The sequence below is a fragment of the Erpetoichthys calabaricus genome, chromosome 4, assembly GCF_900747795.2.
Source record: "Erpetoichthys calabaricus chromosome 4, fErpCal1.3, whole genome shotgun sequence".
Taxonomy (NCBI): Eukaryota; Metazoa; Chordata; class Cladistia; order Polypteriformes; family Polypteridae; genus Erpetoichthys; species Erpetoichthys calabaricus.
The window spans coordinates 193,551,532-193,567,089 of NC_041397.2; positions in this window are offsets into that span (position 1 = coordinate 193,551,532).

The window sequence follows — 15,558 nt, forward strand, 5'->3', positions numbered from 1 at the left end:
TTCATTGTTTACCTCTACAGTTCGTTTCAAATTAATTCTTGGAATTTATCTTAAAAATACAACATAAGGCAGCATGAATACATACCGTAAATATTGTGTCCGCTCTGCTCTGCTGTGTTGTACTGCGTCGCGCGTATCGCAGAGTATGGTCGAATGAGGTGGGGAGGGGGTGGAGGGGGGCATGCATATGCGGAATGCGACGGAACGCGTCGTTGGCGCACACTATAAATAATTGTTCGTTAAGGCAGCAGTCTACATTGAGCGACAGTGCAGATACAATGTTTGTTCATTTCAGTCTTGTAAGTTTGATTATTTCCTCATACGTAATTTTATTTTTTATAAAGTGAATAATTTTGAACCGCAGTTAAAATGAGTACAAAACGAAAGAGCTATTCCGTCGAGTACAAAAAGGGAATTGTGGAAGACTCCAGGGGTGTAAATCTTGATTTATGACGATGTTCCAGAAGAAGATGACATGACTGTAATTGAATAAATTTTAATTTCTGTATTCTGTGTAAAATAAATAAATATTAAATAAAAATATATAAATATACTTTTATTTTTGTCCTCCCCCGAAAATAAGCCCTAGTGCGTATTTTGGACCAAAAAAGAAAGTAAGACAGTGTCTTATTTTCGGAAAAAGACGGTATTACAACATCCAATCTGTATTATTTTGACCTTCATCTGCACATAACTGCTTTTAGCTGCTTGAAAATTTGTGTAAATAACTATGTGCACGAAATTAATTATCCAATACAAACATTCTGTAATTAATAGTTTTTGTGTTTATCATAAATTGGTAAGGTCAAGAGGGAGGGTAACAGAAGGATAATGTGCAAGGCATAAAAGAAATAAAACAAATGAAATAAAGGTGTCTTCTTCACAGAATATGACTAAACATGTTTTCATGTTCCAACCCACAAAAAAAGGAATGGTCTTCCTATAATTTAGAACATTTTTAAATTCTGTTTTTAGAAATTATAGCATTGCTGTCAGTGACACTGTAAGTACACATGCTAAGGAATTTTGGTAAAAAAAAATTTAAAGTTTAATGCACATCCAACATAATTTGTTTTTTTAATGGTCTGACATATTTAACGCTGGTGATTTTGATTTTGGCTACCGGTTTACACCCCTCATCAGTCTTTTTTTTTTCATTGTTAGTCTAATTTGCATTGTCTATGCTCCATTAGTCTTTATGATTTGAATGGTCATGTAGGATCTTCACTTGTTTTGTAAATCTGTAGTATGTTAGAGTGTGTTGTAGAAAAATGTGCAATTACACATGAATCAATATAAGACACCCAGCTGCCTAGACTTCCTTACCATCCTGTATTGGTTCTGAAGAAATCTAATCATCTTACAGCGGACTGGTACATTGGTAATTTAGTATTTTAGGTTCATCTTTAAATTTTGTCCTTGTTTCAGCCACACAGTGCTGGTCAAAGCCCATTTGGAGCCGTGGGCAGCAGAGTAGAAAGTGCTCTACAGTGTGCATAGCAAGCAGTCTGTACTGTTAGACTTAGATTTTTGGAGTGGGGGGGTTTGTCTCCCCTTCGTGTACAGAGTGTGCGCCCCTTCAGCAACGTAAATGGTACCCCTCTGTGTACATACCATAGAATTTACAGAGCACACACCCCTTAGCTTTTATAAATGGTGCCTCTCAGGTGAAAGTGCGCAGACAACTGGTTCCCTGTTAGTGTTCGCAACATGTGCCCCTTCAGTTACATAAATGCCGCACCTCTGTGTACATACCACACACTTTACAGAGTGCATGCCCTTTAACTTTCCTATTATTTATTTATTTTTGCTCCATGCCAACCCTGGTAAGATGAAACAATTAGCAGCTGCCCATGTTGCCCATGCCTAAATCTGCCAATGCAACCATACATTTAAGGCCAGCCATTATAGTGCCACTATTTACACTGTTTTTAGCTCAGTCTTACCCACTGTACTGCCTGCACAGGACAACAGCAGTTTAGAGAGAAAGAATGGAATGAGAAGGTGTCATGAACAAATCAGAACTCAAGCAGTACTCGTGACCAGGAAGACAAATGTTATGATTTAGTATTTTGTTAAAATATTAGTTTCTCAATTACAACAATTTGAAAAAGTAGAAGTTATTTATTGTTTTGTTTCAACACCATTTTGTTTGACCTTGGAGGCCACCATTTTGTGCACTTTTTGTTGCAGTAGTTGATATGGTGTTGCTTTGTGTGACTTCTTGGGTTTCACTGCATGTGTCAGTCGAGGTCAGCTCCATACATTTCCTGGTACCTGAGATTGGATACAAACTTTGTTAGTGTGTGGTTCTTCAAGTGAAACTTTATCCTGGTTAATTAATTTGCTTATGGAATTCAGGTTTTTGTATTCTGGGTATCATTTCAACTCTTGATGATAGATCATTTAGAATTTTGGTTATGACTTTGACTTGATTTTTGAACTTCATTTCATCTCCTGATCATCTTCAATAAAAATTCTCATTGCAAATGGAAGAATTATAAGAGAGCGTGTATTTACAGATGATATAATGATTGGCTCATTAGATGATTTAGATTTCCAAGAGCTATCCTCTTGGAGCTGTGTGCTGTTAGAGTACCAAGATGTATACCTGATATCATGAATTAAAATAGGTATTTTACATTTTACACATAAATTGTACATTTCATTTAAATAATGCATACTGTTAATAATTAAACATGTGGGGGGCATGGTGGTGCGGTGAAAACTCTGATGCCTCGCAGTAATTGTGTCACATCCTGGATGTCCCCTGCCTGGAGTTTGCATGTTTTCCTGATGGGTTTCATTTTGCAGAATCAACATTCTAAGCTTACAGCTGGTTTTACATTTATTATGCAAGCTTATTGTGTGGTGATTGGTTACGTGGAGAAAGAAAACAGATAGACAGGAATTGGTGGTTGGTATGTTTGACAAACACAGTCGTGCTGCAATAAATTATTCCATCCAGGGTCACACCTGTCCCAGCAAGCATCTTGAGGGAAGCAGGAACAGTCCCTAGATGGGGTGCCAGCTCATCACTACCACTGTGCCCCCACATGTTTAATACATGCTTTAATGCATTTCATCATGAAAATATATATATATCTTGGTATTCTAAAATATTCAGAGAGCTGTAACATAATAAATGTAATGTATTCTGGGTGGCGATCACTGCCTGTATGCTCCTGTTGGAGTTTAGGCCCTTTTAAGAAGCACATAGCTATTAACGACTGGATCAGGAAACACTTAGAATACAAAGCATTTAACATGCTACTTTAGTTACAATTGGGTTTTCGAGAAACTCTATTAATTTAAACATCGACTTTAGTTTTGTCCATACACCATATTTTCGTGTGAATTCTATGCACACCGTTATACATGAGGCCCCTAGTCATCAAGCCTAGAAACAGTATCCCAGAACTGTGGTGCCCATAAGAAAAACAAAATAGCTATGTGGAAAAAACACATGGGAACAAGAAACAAATATTACCAATAGATTTCTTGACCTTCAAAACCTGAGCAACTGTAATTAATATATAAATTCCAAGGAACAGTTTGTAAAAAAACTTAAAATCACAAGCTTGATCACAACTTTCATGATATTTCACCACACTGAATGTGTACAGATGATTTCTTCTTCCTAGAAGCCTATTATTTTTAATCAAAGTGGCTTTATCCAGAACAAATACCACCTTGAAAAAAGGTACTACTTTGTTCATTTTCTTAGCTTTTGCTCCCCTGTGTCCAATGAAGCTTACCCGCTACATCAGAGTATTCTGCCTCTCTGTGACTATACTGTATGAACAGAACAAATAGATAAAGTACAATTAAACAAAAATCTTCTCGCCTGTTTAAGTTCTTTCATCTTGTTTATGTGAGCACCATCTCTAACAGGGTGGCATCTCATCTTCTTCTTCTTCTTCCTCTTCATGTTTTCCCACTCCAATGTGGGGTTGATCTGCTTAATCAACTCTCACCCAACAAGCTCGGTCCTGCACCTTCTCGGCAGTCAAGCCCTTTTCCTTCAGATCTTCTTATAGTTAATTCATCCACCTCCACTTTTCTCTTCCCTTGTACTTCAATTCCCATCACTCTTTTAGGCTCACATATTCATTGTCTTTCCTCATCACATGTTCATACCACTTCAACCTACTTTGCTGTACTTTCTTAAATATCTCTCCCACTTCTGTTACACTGCTGATTGTCTCATTTCTTATTCCATGTTTTTTTATAACTTTGTACATCCATTTCGACATTCTCATTTCTGCCACGTCCAGCTTCTTCTACTGTGCTCTCTTTACTGCCCTTGTCTCAGTTCCATACATCATTTCTGGTCTTACTACTGTCTTGAAAAATCTACCTTTAACTTAACCTTTGCCTTAATTCTTTCAATCAAATAATACTCCTGATACTTTCTTCAAATTGTTCCATCCACACTGCACTCTATGGGTTATCTCTGCATCAACGTATAGTAGTTTTCCATCATGGACTATCATTAGATATTTAAATGTATCTATCCTTTTCAATAGCTCTCCCTCTAGGCTAACTTCTTAATCTTGATCATCATTAAAACTCATATATTTTGTCTTTATTCTGTTTATCTTCAGTCCTCTATTTTCCAAAGCCCTTCACCATTCTTCCAACTTGCTCTCCACTTCCTCTTTTCTAGTGCTACTCAACACAACATCATTGACGTAAAGCTTGCACTGGGGAGGAAATGGTCTTTTATTTCATGACTCAACACTAACCCCAAAACCATGCAGTCTCCCTGTTACCTCATTTCTTGACGCACATTTCTGTTCAGCTTCCTGCCACTGTGAGTCTTTTACATCTACTTTCCACTCTTAATTCAGTGATGTTACTTTTACAAACAATATAATTCATAAAGTAAGTGCCCCTATAGTTTATACTTGCAAAGCATGCTAAAGATTCAACCACAGAAAAGTGCATAGAAAATTAATTGCATTTGTTTATTTTTAATAACAGGTTACTATTAAGGTATGTTTTAAAAGTGTAGTTATCATCACAAAGTGTTCCACAAAATCATCAAGGACAAATCTGCATTACAAAAGCAGCACAGCAGTACTTGTAACATCAATAGAACACAAGTAAAGTATATTTAAACAGTAAAGATAAATGTAACAAAATATGCAAAGGTTAATGTAGATGGAGATTAGGATAAGGCAGGAAACTTTTCAAAGCATTATAGGAATCTAGACAGTTTGAAAATGAGAATGTACATTTTAATTGCAATAGACAAGGTACACTCCTAGGTATTCAGTGTTTGCTTGAAGTTCAAAAGTTCATCCATTTATTTCTAGAATCCATTTTCTTTTTGTTACAGAATCATAAGGAGTCAGAGACTATCCTGGCATCACTGGGCACCAAGTATAAGTCAGACCTGGATGGGACACCAGTGTTTAGCATCAGGAAACTCTCATGCACACACGCATACTCTGTCGCACTAGGATACTTGACACTCACCGCCTAATCTAACAAGTGGAAACTTCTTTCTAGAATAAAAAAATATGGGCAACCTTGTAGCTGATCAGATAATTCTGAATTCCTCCAAAAGATGTAAATTAATTGTACATCCTTGCTGAAAACTGTACAAATTAAGTTTTGTAAATTTCTTGTAAATGTTTTAAATGACAACATTTTATTAATAAGAACTGGTCTTCCAGCATCTTGCTTGTGTTATCCTAAAGCAGAGGTTCTATTAATCTATTACAGGAAAATCCAAACACTATAACTGCTTAAGAATAAGCGATAATAATAATAATCAAAATAATAAGCAATATCTTGCCTGAAGAAGGGGCCTGAGTTGCCTCGAAAGCTTGCATATTGTAATCTTTTTAGTTAGCCAATAAAAGGCCTGAGTTGCCTCGAAAGCTTGCATATTGTAATCTTTTTAGTTAGCCAATAAAAGGTGTCATTTTGCTTGGCTTTTCTCTGGTGTGAAGGTAATGTATGATTAAAACTTGCATGCATTATATGCCTAATAACAAAGATAACTGTTAAGAATGAAACAAGATAAGCTGTGTTGCCATAAGAGTCCATCGAAGGCTGTGGGTATTTACTGAAGGACATAACTTCAAGCCTGAAACAATGTCTTAGTGAGGAAGAGAGTGTTACGTTTCCTGTTAACTGTCTTTGAAGAGCTTGGTCTGATAGAAAGTTCCCTTGTGAGTGAATACAGAAGACCTCCCTATAATCTTTCAACAAAACAGAGTGATGCATTTTATTTTCCTCCTCACTGGTGAGGAAAAGGAGAGGAACCAGTAGTGGAGGTCAAGGATGTTCTTCTGAGTTTGGTGTTCTCGAATGACGGCTGAAGAGGAGAATAGTTAAATGATGATGTTTCTGCCTCTGCTGTGTTCTCTTGAAATCAGTCCCCATAAGAGGAGTGCTAGACACACACTTTTGACAATGTGCTGCACTAAAGCAGAGACACTTAATTTTAAATATTTTGTATATCACTGATATTTGCTAGACATCCATGTTTCAATTGTTTTAAAACTAGCAATTTTTATAAAGTAGAGCTATAATACGGTGGCTAGCCAGTCCAGAAAAAAAACATAACAGACCAAAAAGTTCAGTAGGTAACCAAGTAGCAAGGATAAATCCAAGAATGTATGCTGTTGTCTGATGTTCACATTGCCAGAATGGCATACATAATAATTTGAAAGGAGGATTCTAGGTAATAAATGCCCAATAGTAAGAAAGAGTCAATCTGTAACTCTGTAATAGTAAGACAGCATAAAACTGGAGTGAAAGTAGATAAATACTAAGGCGTCTCCACTTACCACAGACTGTAAGATCTAGTTATGGTAGTATAGTTGTGTGTATCTTATATACATGTCAAAAAAGAATGTTGAGGGTTTAATTAAAAACCATTCACAAAAGTATCTGAAACCTTATATCATAATGTGAGGTTGGGAATTGTTTCTGGAGTTTTTAATGTTTTATTCCTTGTGGCCTTTTTTTTTGCAGTTATTATTATTATTTTTCATAATAATGTTGATATCTGTCTACATCACTTTTGCAGAAATATTTAGTATCATGGGTGTCACTATTTTGCTTTGTTTCAATTGTGGAACGAGTGCTCTGTTTTCCTAGCTATACCACCATTGCCACCAATAGATCGATGCTACATGTAACATCATCATCCTGTCATTATTTAAGACGGCAGCTTGGGACACTTACTATCCTAACTTTGGAATAAACTTACTATTGCTTGTGGTTATCTTCAAAATGGAAAAATAAAGAAAAGAATCTTGCTACTACCCTTCTCTGTTAGCTGTTTTTTTGAATATATCCAATGTCTTGAAATTCTCTATTGATTTAAAACCTAGCTGCCAGTCTGTTTTGTTCTTTCTTGTTCTGACCTTTTTTCTGTTTTTCCAACTTCAATTTTACAAGATAAAATAAGATAAGACTCCTTTATTGTCATTGTGTAACACATAAAATTAGATTTTGGTACACCACCTGAAACGATGCTCATGTTCCCTCTTTTCCTGTCTTATAAAAGTAATGTTTTCTTTCTTTTCGTTACATGGCTAGTTTAGTGATTTTACAACACCTTATTGAAATTGCTTTAATCTGTCTTCATTCTTCAACTTTGAAGATAAAGATTCAACCCTTAAAGTAAGTAGATATTAAAGTGAAAAAATACTGGCTTTTGAATTAATATGATTATCACTTTGGGAGTTATAGCAATTGTACCTTCTTATTGAAAATTCCGTAAACTTTAAGTCTTACCTTAACTCTATATTTTTATCAACCTGCTCTAGTCTTCTCTCATTGTAGTCCTTTTATACTAAATACAAGACATTGGTTACATTCATTTATACAAGATTTGTCACAGTACCTGAAGCCATCCCAACACTGCAATGTTGAGATCTCTTGTAATGCCGGGCATCCACTGTGCGATTTTTAGAAATTGTAGTCAAGTGACTACTCACACTTCACAATAGAGTCACCAGTCATATATGTGCCCAGTTGCACAAGCACATTTGGTCTGAATGACTTGCCACAACACGGGTACTCAGACGATATGTGTAAATGGTACTGACGGGCAGTTTCTCCCAGTCATATGAAACATTGCCACAGGTGTCTCAAAATGTCAAGAAAGAGAACAGCTGCATTACTGTCTTTAACTGTATAGTGCTCTGAAACTACAAAGAAAAGACAAAAGGTGGAACTGGACACACAGATGGTTGGGAAGACGCGGGTAATATGGTCCTTCTACTTTCTAGAGAAATTTACAGTAATTATGTAATTTACCATTGTGTGTGTTTAATTCTGGCTTTTCCAGTAAATGTTTCTTAAGATATTTTAGTCACTGATATTTGTGCTGCTACAGTATGTGATATCTTTTTGAAATAAAGAAGGTAAAACGGCTATATCCAAGGTACAATGCACACTCACTATAGTCTGTGCCAAATATATTTCGAGAAATTTGATGACAATAGTAGAATGTTGTCTTGTGAGACTGTTCACACTATAGGACATCTAACTGAAAATTCTACCAGACGTACGACAGCCCAATCGTAAGACGTAATCAGGCATTTCGGCTCCTCTCATGATGCATGTGAAACTGCAAATAATGAAGGTTAAATTTGGTCTGACTGCAAATTGGGTTTAAAATCATGCCAAAATCGCACAGTGGATGGACAGCTTAAGCAGTACTAGAATGTGGCATGAGGTTCAGACTTGATAATTAGTTCATGCACATGGTAGGCCTCAAAAGTGGCACATTTTAAATTTACTGGTTTGTTTTACTCCATTGAAAGCAGAATTTTGCATGTTGCATGTTTGTGTTCCCGCTAACAGATTTGTTTATCAATGCCTCGCATGTTTCAGTAAGGTTTATGGGTCCAGTCACTGGATTATATTTTTTATCCACTTTGCAGTCTAGTTTGCTATTATCTATACTAATAAAAGGCAAAGCCCTCACTGACTCACTGACTGACTGACTGACTGACACACTCATCACTAATTCTCCAACTTCCCGTGTAGGTAGAAGTCTGAAATTTGGCAGGCTCATTCCTTACAGCTTACTTACAAAAGTTAGGCAGGTTTTATTTCGAAATTCTACGCGTAATGGTCATAACTGGAACCTGTTTGACTGACTCACTCATCACTAATTCTCCAACTTCCCGTGTAGGTAGAAGTCTGAAATTTGGCAGGCTCATTCCTTACAGCTTACTTACAAAAGGTAGGCAGTTTTTATTTCGAAATTCTACGCGTAATGGTCATAACTGGAACCTGTTTGACTGACTCATTCATCACTAATTCTCCAACTTCCCGTGTAGGTAGAAGGCTGAAATTTGGCAGGCTCATTCCTTACAGCTTACTTACAAAAGTTAGGCAGGTTTCATTTCGAAATTCTACGTGTTTTTTGTCCATATACTCTAATGGAGGAGGCGGAGTCACGTATCGCATCATCACGTATTACGCCTCCTACGTAATCACGTGAACTGAAAACGAGGAAGAGATTTACAGCACAAGTCAAACACGGGAACAAAGGTAAATGACGTTAATTGTTGACTGTCTTTTAATACTGTGTACTTGTTGAGTGTCTTTTAATACTGTGTAAGCATACATATTAACACAAATGCAATTAAACGTGTGCATTTACGGGGTGATTTCTCAGTCTTAAAAGCTCGCCTTTTATTAAAAAGGTAAATGCAAACTCTTTTCATTCTGAAGGGCACAAACCACGTTAGATTTCAGCCGTTAAACGCACAAAAATGTCAGTACACCAGATAAATAAGCGCAACATATTATCAGTTGTATTGTATGCTTACAATACATATAGAAATGTGTTAATCGTTAACTAATATTATGGGATGGTGTTTTTCGACTCGCGCCTTGATTTAAACGATTGCATGTCTTGGTGGGTTTGCGTAGCTTATTCTCAATATCTTTACACCTCTTTTTAAGACTTAATTTAAAAAGGTTTTCTTTTCTTCTTAATAAAAATTTAAAAGCAGTACTTTAAAAGCAGCGCTCACTTCACTCCCTTATGGGAATCGAACCTAGGACGTCAGCACTAGAGGCTAAGCCCCTAAAATTGCGCCACGGCGTGTGGTTCGTTTATTTGACAGCATGTAGATCGGGGTAATTACATTCACGGCATTCGTAGTCTGATTCACAATCTGATTGTATGGGTGGTTACCTACCAGGTAACGCTTATGGTTAGCCAGCAAGTCATCTCGAAGTGATCACTCGAGTGAACGCAGCTTCACAAAAAAACAGATCCTTAACAAACTGTTATTGGTATATTTTCCCTCAATTTTAAAAGGTTTTCTTTTCTTCTTAATAAAAATTTAAAAGCAGTACTTCGCCGGTGCGAAGCGTGGGGATTTGAGCGACTGACGCATACAGACATATTCATGAGTGCAGGTACTTCGGAAAGAAAGCACCGTGTAAACCTAAACTTTAAATTAAGTTCATAGACCTACAAAAGTTTGCCATTGAGATTGCTTTTCTCATGTACAACTATACGTTGCATTCTTAACAGTAAGCTGGCACGGCTTGGTCATATTACAACCTGAGTGCTGAACTGACAATGTCGTATACAAACAAAACTATAACAATCGTAATAAACAAACAAAAAAAAAGCGAAGAACCCTTGGATTTAATAAAAAGGCTCTTTCCTTGGTGAAGCAAGGAAAAAGGAAGACCTTATATGGCGTTCGTTTATAAAGCAGCGGAAAAGCTGTGTTAAGGCTGCTTCACAAAAAAACAGATCCTTAACAAATTGCTATTGGGATATTTTCCCTCAATTTAAAACATTTTATTAATAAGAACTGGTCTTCCAGCATCTTGCTTGTGTTATCCTAAAGCAGAGGTTCTATTAATCTATTACAGGAAAATCCAAACACTATAACTGCTTAAGAATAAGCGATAATAATAATAATCAAAATAATAAGCAATAGAAATCAAATAAATCCATTTTAAAGAAATGAATATAAAAGTAGTAAATGAATCACAAAAGAGTCAAAGATACTGTGTCATTTATGAAAAAGCTTGTTGGGTCTTGTTTCTACTGCATAACAAGGATGAAGAAAATTATTTAATGATATGGATTTAAGACTAAAACTAACATAGCATTTCCAGGATAATAATAAATGAAAGGCATTTTTGTTTATGTTAGTCGTATTATTGTTTTGAATTGATGGCACCTGTACATTGCATTACATTGAATGATTTATTGGAAGGCTAGGGTTCAGTATGAAATTATTGAACTTAGATAGTAATTTCTGGTGGTGAAGGCAGCATCTGAATAAGATATTTGAAGTTTAGAAAGAGTCAATGATTTTATTGTTTAAATTACAATGTGAACAAGAGATGGCTGAAGAACTTCTTAATGGTTGGACAGCTAAATATACAGTTGCAAATATGCTGACAACTACAAGTGTAAAAGGAGACAAAAGAACATGTAAAAAAGAGTAGGGTGTCAGTGTGATAATTTGACTAATTTCCATTAGCAAAGATAGGAATAAAAAATTAATGAAAAATGGTGTACTTTTTAAGTAGTCATATGTTGACTCACCATCTTGGGTGAGGCATCAGAATTTATCTGGTGTGAAGTACTAGGGTGTTGTACCGTGTTAGCCATTATGAATGTAGAGAAAAGCCAAGCAAAATGACACCTTTTATTGGCTAACTAAAAAGATTACAATATGCAAGCTTTCGAGGCAACTCAGGCCCCTTCTTCAGGCAAGATCTTGCCTGAAGAAGGGGCCTGAGTTGCCTCGAAAGCTTGCATATTGTAATCTTTTTAGTTAGCCAATAAAAGGCCTGAGTTGCCTCGAAAGCTTGCATATTGTAATCTTTTTAGTTAGCCAATAAAAGGTGTCATTTTGCTTGGCTTTTCTCTGGTGTGAAGGTAATGTATGATTAAAACTTGCATGCATTATATGCCTAATAACAAAGATAACTGTTAAGAATGAAACAAGATAAGCTGTGTTGCCATAAGAGTCCATCGAAGGCTGTGGGTATTTACTGAAGGACATAACTTCAAGCCTGAAACAATGTCTTAGTGAGGAAGAGAGTGTTACGTTTCCTGTTAACTGTCTTTGAAGAGCTTGGTCTGATAGAAAGTTCCCTTGTGAGTGAATACAGAAGACCTCCCTATAATCTTTCAACAAAACAGAGTGATGCATTTTATTTTCCTCCTCACTGGTGAGGAAAAGGAGAGGAACCAGTAGTGGAGGTCAAGGATGTTCTTCTGAGTTTGGTGTTCTCGAATGACGGCTGAAGAGGAGAATAGTTAAATGATGATGTTTCTGCCTCTGCTGTGTTCTCTTGAAATCAGTCCCCATAAGAGGAGTGCTAGACACACACTTTTGACAATGTGCTGCACTAAAGCAGAGACACTTAATTTTAAATATTTTGTATATCACTGATATTTGCTAGACATCCATGTTTCAATTGTTTTAAAACTAGCAATTTTTATAAAGTAGAGCTATAATACGGTGGCTAGCCAGTCCAGAAAAAAAACATAACAGACCAAAAAGTTCAGTAGGTAACCAAGTAGCAAGGATAAATCCAAGAATGTATGCTGTTGTCTGATGTTCACATTGCCAGAATGGCATACATAATAATTTGAAAGGAGGATTCTAGGTAATAAATGCCCAATAGTAAGAAAGAGTCAATCTGTAACTCTGTAATAGTAAGACAGCATAAAACTGGAGTGAAAGTAGATAAATACTAAGGCGTCTCCACTTACCACAGACTGTAAGATCTAGTTATGGTAGTATAGTTGTGTGTATCTTATATACATGTCAAAAAAGAATGTTGAGGGTTTAATTAAAAACCATTCACAAAAGTATCTGAAACCTTATATCATAATGTGAGGTTGGGAATTGTTTCTGGAGTTTTTAATGTTTTATTCCTTGTGGCCTTTTTTTTTGCAGTTATTATTATTATTTTTCATAATAATGTTGATATCTGTCTACATCACTTTTGCAGAAATATTTAGTATCATGGGTGTCACTATTTTGCTTTGTTTCAATTGTGGAACGAGTGCTCTGTTTTCCTAGCTATACCACCATTGCCACCAATAGATCGATGCTACATGTAACATCATCATCCTGTCATTATTTAAGACGGCAGCTTGGGACACTTACTATCCTAACTTTGGAATAAACTTACTATTGCTTGTGGTTATCTTCAAAATGGAAAAATAAAGAAAAGAATCTTGCTACTACCCTTCTCTGTTAGCTGTTTTTTTGAATATATCCAATGTCTTGAAATTCTCTATTGATTTAAAACCTAGCTGCCAGTCTGTTTTGTTCTTTCTTGTTCTGACCTTTTTTCTGTTTTTCCAACTTCAATTTTACAAGATAAAATAAGATAAGACTCCTTTATTGTCATTGTGTAACACATAAAATTAGATTTTGGTACACCACCTGAAACGATGCTCATGTTCCCTCTTTTCCTGTCTTATAAAAGTAATGTTTTCTTTCTTTTCGTTACATGGCTAGTTTAGTGATTTTACAACACCTTATTGAAATTGCTTTAATCTGTCTTCATTCTTCAACTTTGAAGATAAAGATTCAACCCTTAAAGTAAGTAGATATTAAAGTGAAAAAATACTGGCTTTTGAATTAATATGATTATCACTTTGGGAGTTATAGCAATTGTACCTTCTTATTGAAAATTCCGTAAACTTTAAGTCTTACCTTAACTCTATATTTTTATCAACCTGCTCTAGTCTTCTCTCATTGTAGTCCTTTTATACTAAATACAAGACATTGGTTACATTCATTTATACAAGATTTGTCACAGTACCTGAAGCCATCCCAACACTGCAATGTTGAGATCTCTTGTAATGCCGGGCATCCACTGTGCGATTTTTAGAAATTGTAGTCAAGTGACTACTCACACTTCACAATAGAGTCACCAGTCATATATGTGCCCAGTTGCACAAGCACATTTGGTCTGAATGACTTGCCACAACACGGGTACTCAGACGATATGTGTAAATGGTACTGACGGGCAGTTTCTCCCAGTCATATGAAACATTGCCACAGGTGTCTCAAAATGTCAAGAAAGAGAACAGCTGCATTACTGTCTTTAACTGTATAGTGCTCTGAAACTACAAAGAAAAGACAAAAGGTGGAACTGGACACACAGATGGTTGGGAAGACGCGGGTAATATGGTCCTTCTACTTTCTAGAGAAATTTACAGTAATTATGTAATTTACCATTGTGTGTGTTTAATTCTGGCTTTTCCAGTAAATGTTTCTTAAGATATTTTAGTCACTGATATTTGTGCTGCTACAGTATGTGATATCTTTTTGAAATAAAGAAGGTAAAACGGCTATATCCAAGGTACAATGCACACTCACTATAGTCTGTGCCAAATATATTTCGAGAAATTTGATGACAATAGTAGAATGTTGTCTTGTGAGACTGTTCACACTATAGGACATCTAACTGAAAATTCTACCAGACGTACGACAGCCCAATCGTAAGACGTAATCAGGCATTTCGGCTCCTCTCATGATGCATGTGAAACTGCAAATAATGAAGGTTAAATTTGGTCTGACTGCAAATTGGGTTTAAAATCATGCCAAAATCGCACAGTGGATGGACAGCTTAAGCAGTACTAGAATGTGGCATGAGGTTCAGACTTGATAATTAGTTCATGCACATGGTAGGCCTCAAAAGTGGCACATTTTAAATTTACTGGTTTGTTTTACTCCATTGAAAGCAGAATTTTGCATGTTGCATGTTTGTGTTCCCGCTAACAGATTTGTTTATCAATGCCTCGCATGTTTCAGTAAGGTTTATGGGTCCAGTCACTGGATTATATTTTTTATCCACTTTGCAGTCTAGTTTGCTATTATCTATACTAATAAAAGGCAAAGCCCTCACTGACTCACTGACTGACTGACTGACTGACACACTCATCACTAATTCTCCAACTTCCCGTGTAGGTAGAAGTCTGAAATTTGGCAGGCTCATTCCTTACAGCTTACTTACAAAAGTTAGGCAGGTTTTATTTCGAAATTCTACGCGTAATGGTCATAACTGGAACCTGTTTGACTGACTCACTCATCACTAATTCTCCAACTTCCCGTGTAGGTAGAAGTCTGAAATTTGGCAGGCTCATTCCTTACAGCTTACTTACAAAAGGTAGGCAGTTTTTATTTCGAAATTCTACGCGTAATGGTCATAACTGGAACCTGTTTGACTGACTCATTCATCACTAATTCTCCAACTTCCCGTGTAGGTAGAAGGCTGAAATTTGGCAGGCTCATTCCTTACAGCTTACTTACAAAAGTTAGGCAGGTTTCATTTCGAAATTCTACGTGTTTTTTGTCCATATACTCTAATGGAGGAGGCGGAGTCACGTATCGCATCATCACGTATTACGCCTCCTACGTAATCACGTGAACTGAAAACGAGGAAGAGATTTACAGCACAAGTCAAACGCGGGAACAAAGGTAAATGACGTTAATTGTTGACTGTCTTTTAATACTGTGTACTTGTTGAGTGTCTTTTAATACTGTGTAAGCATACATATTAACACAAATG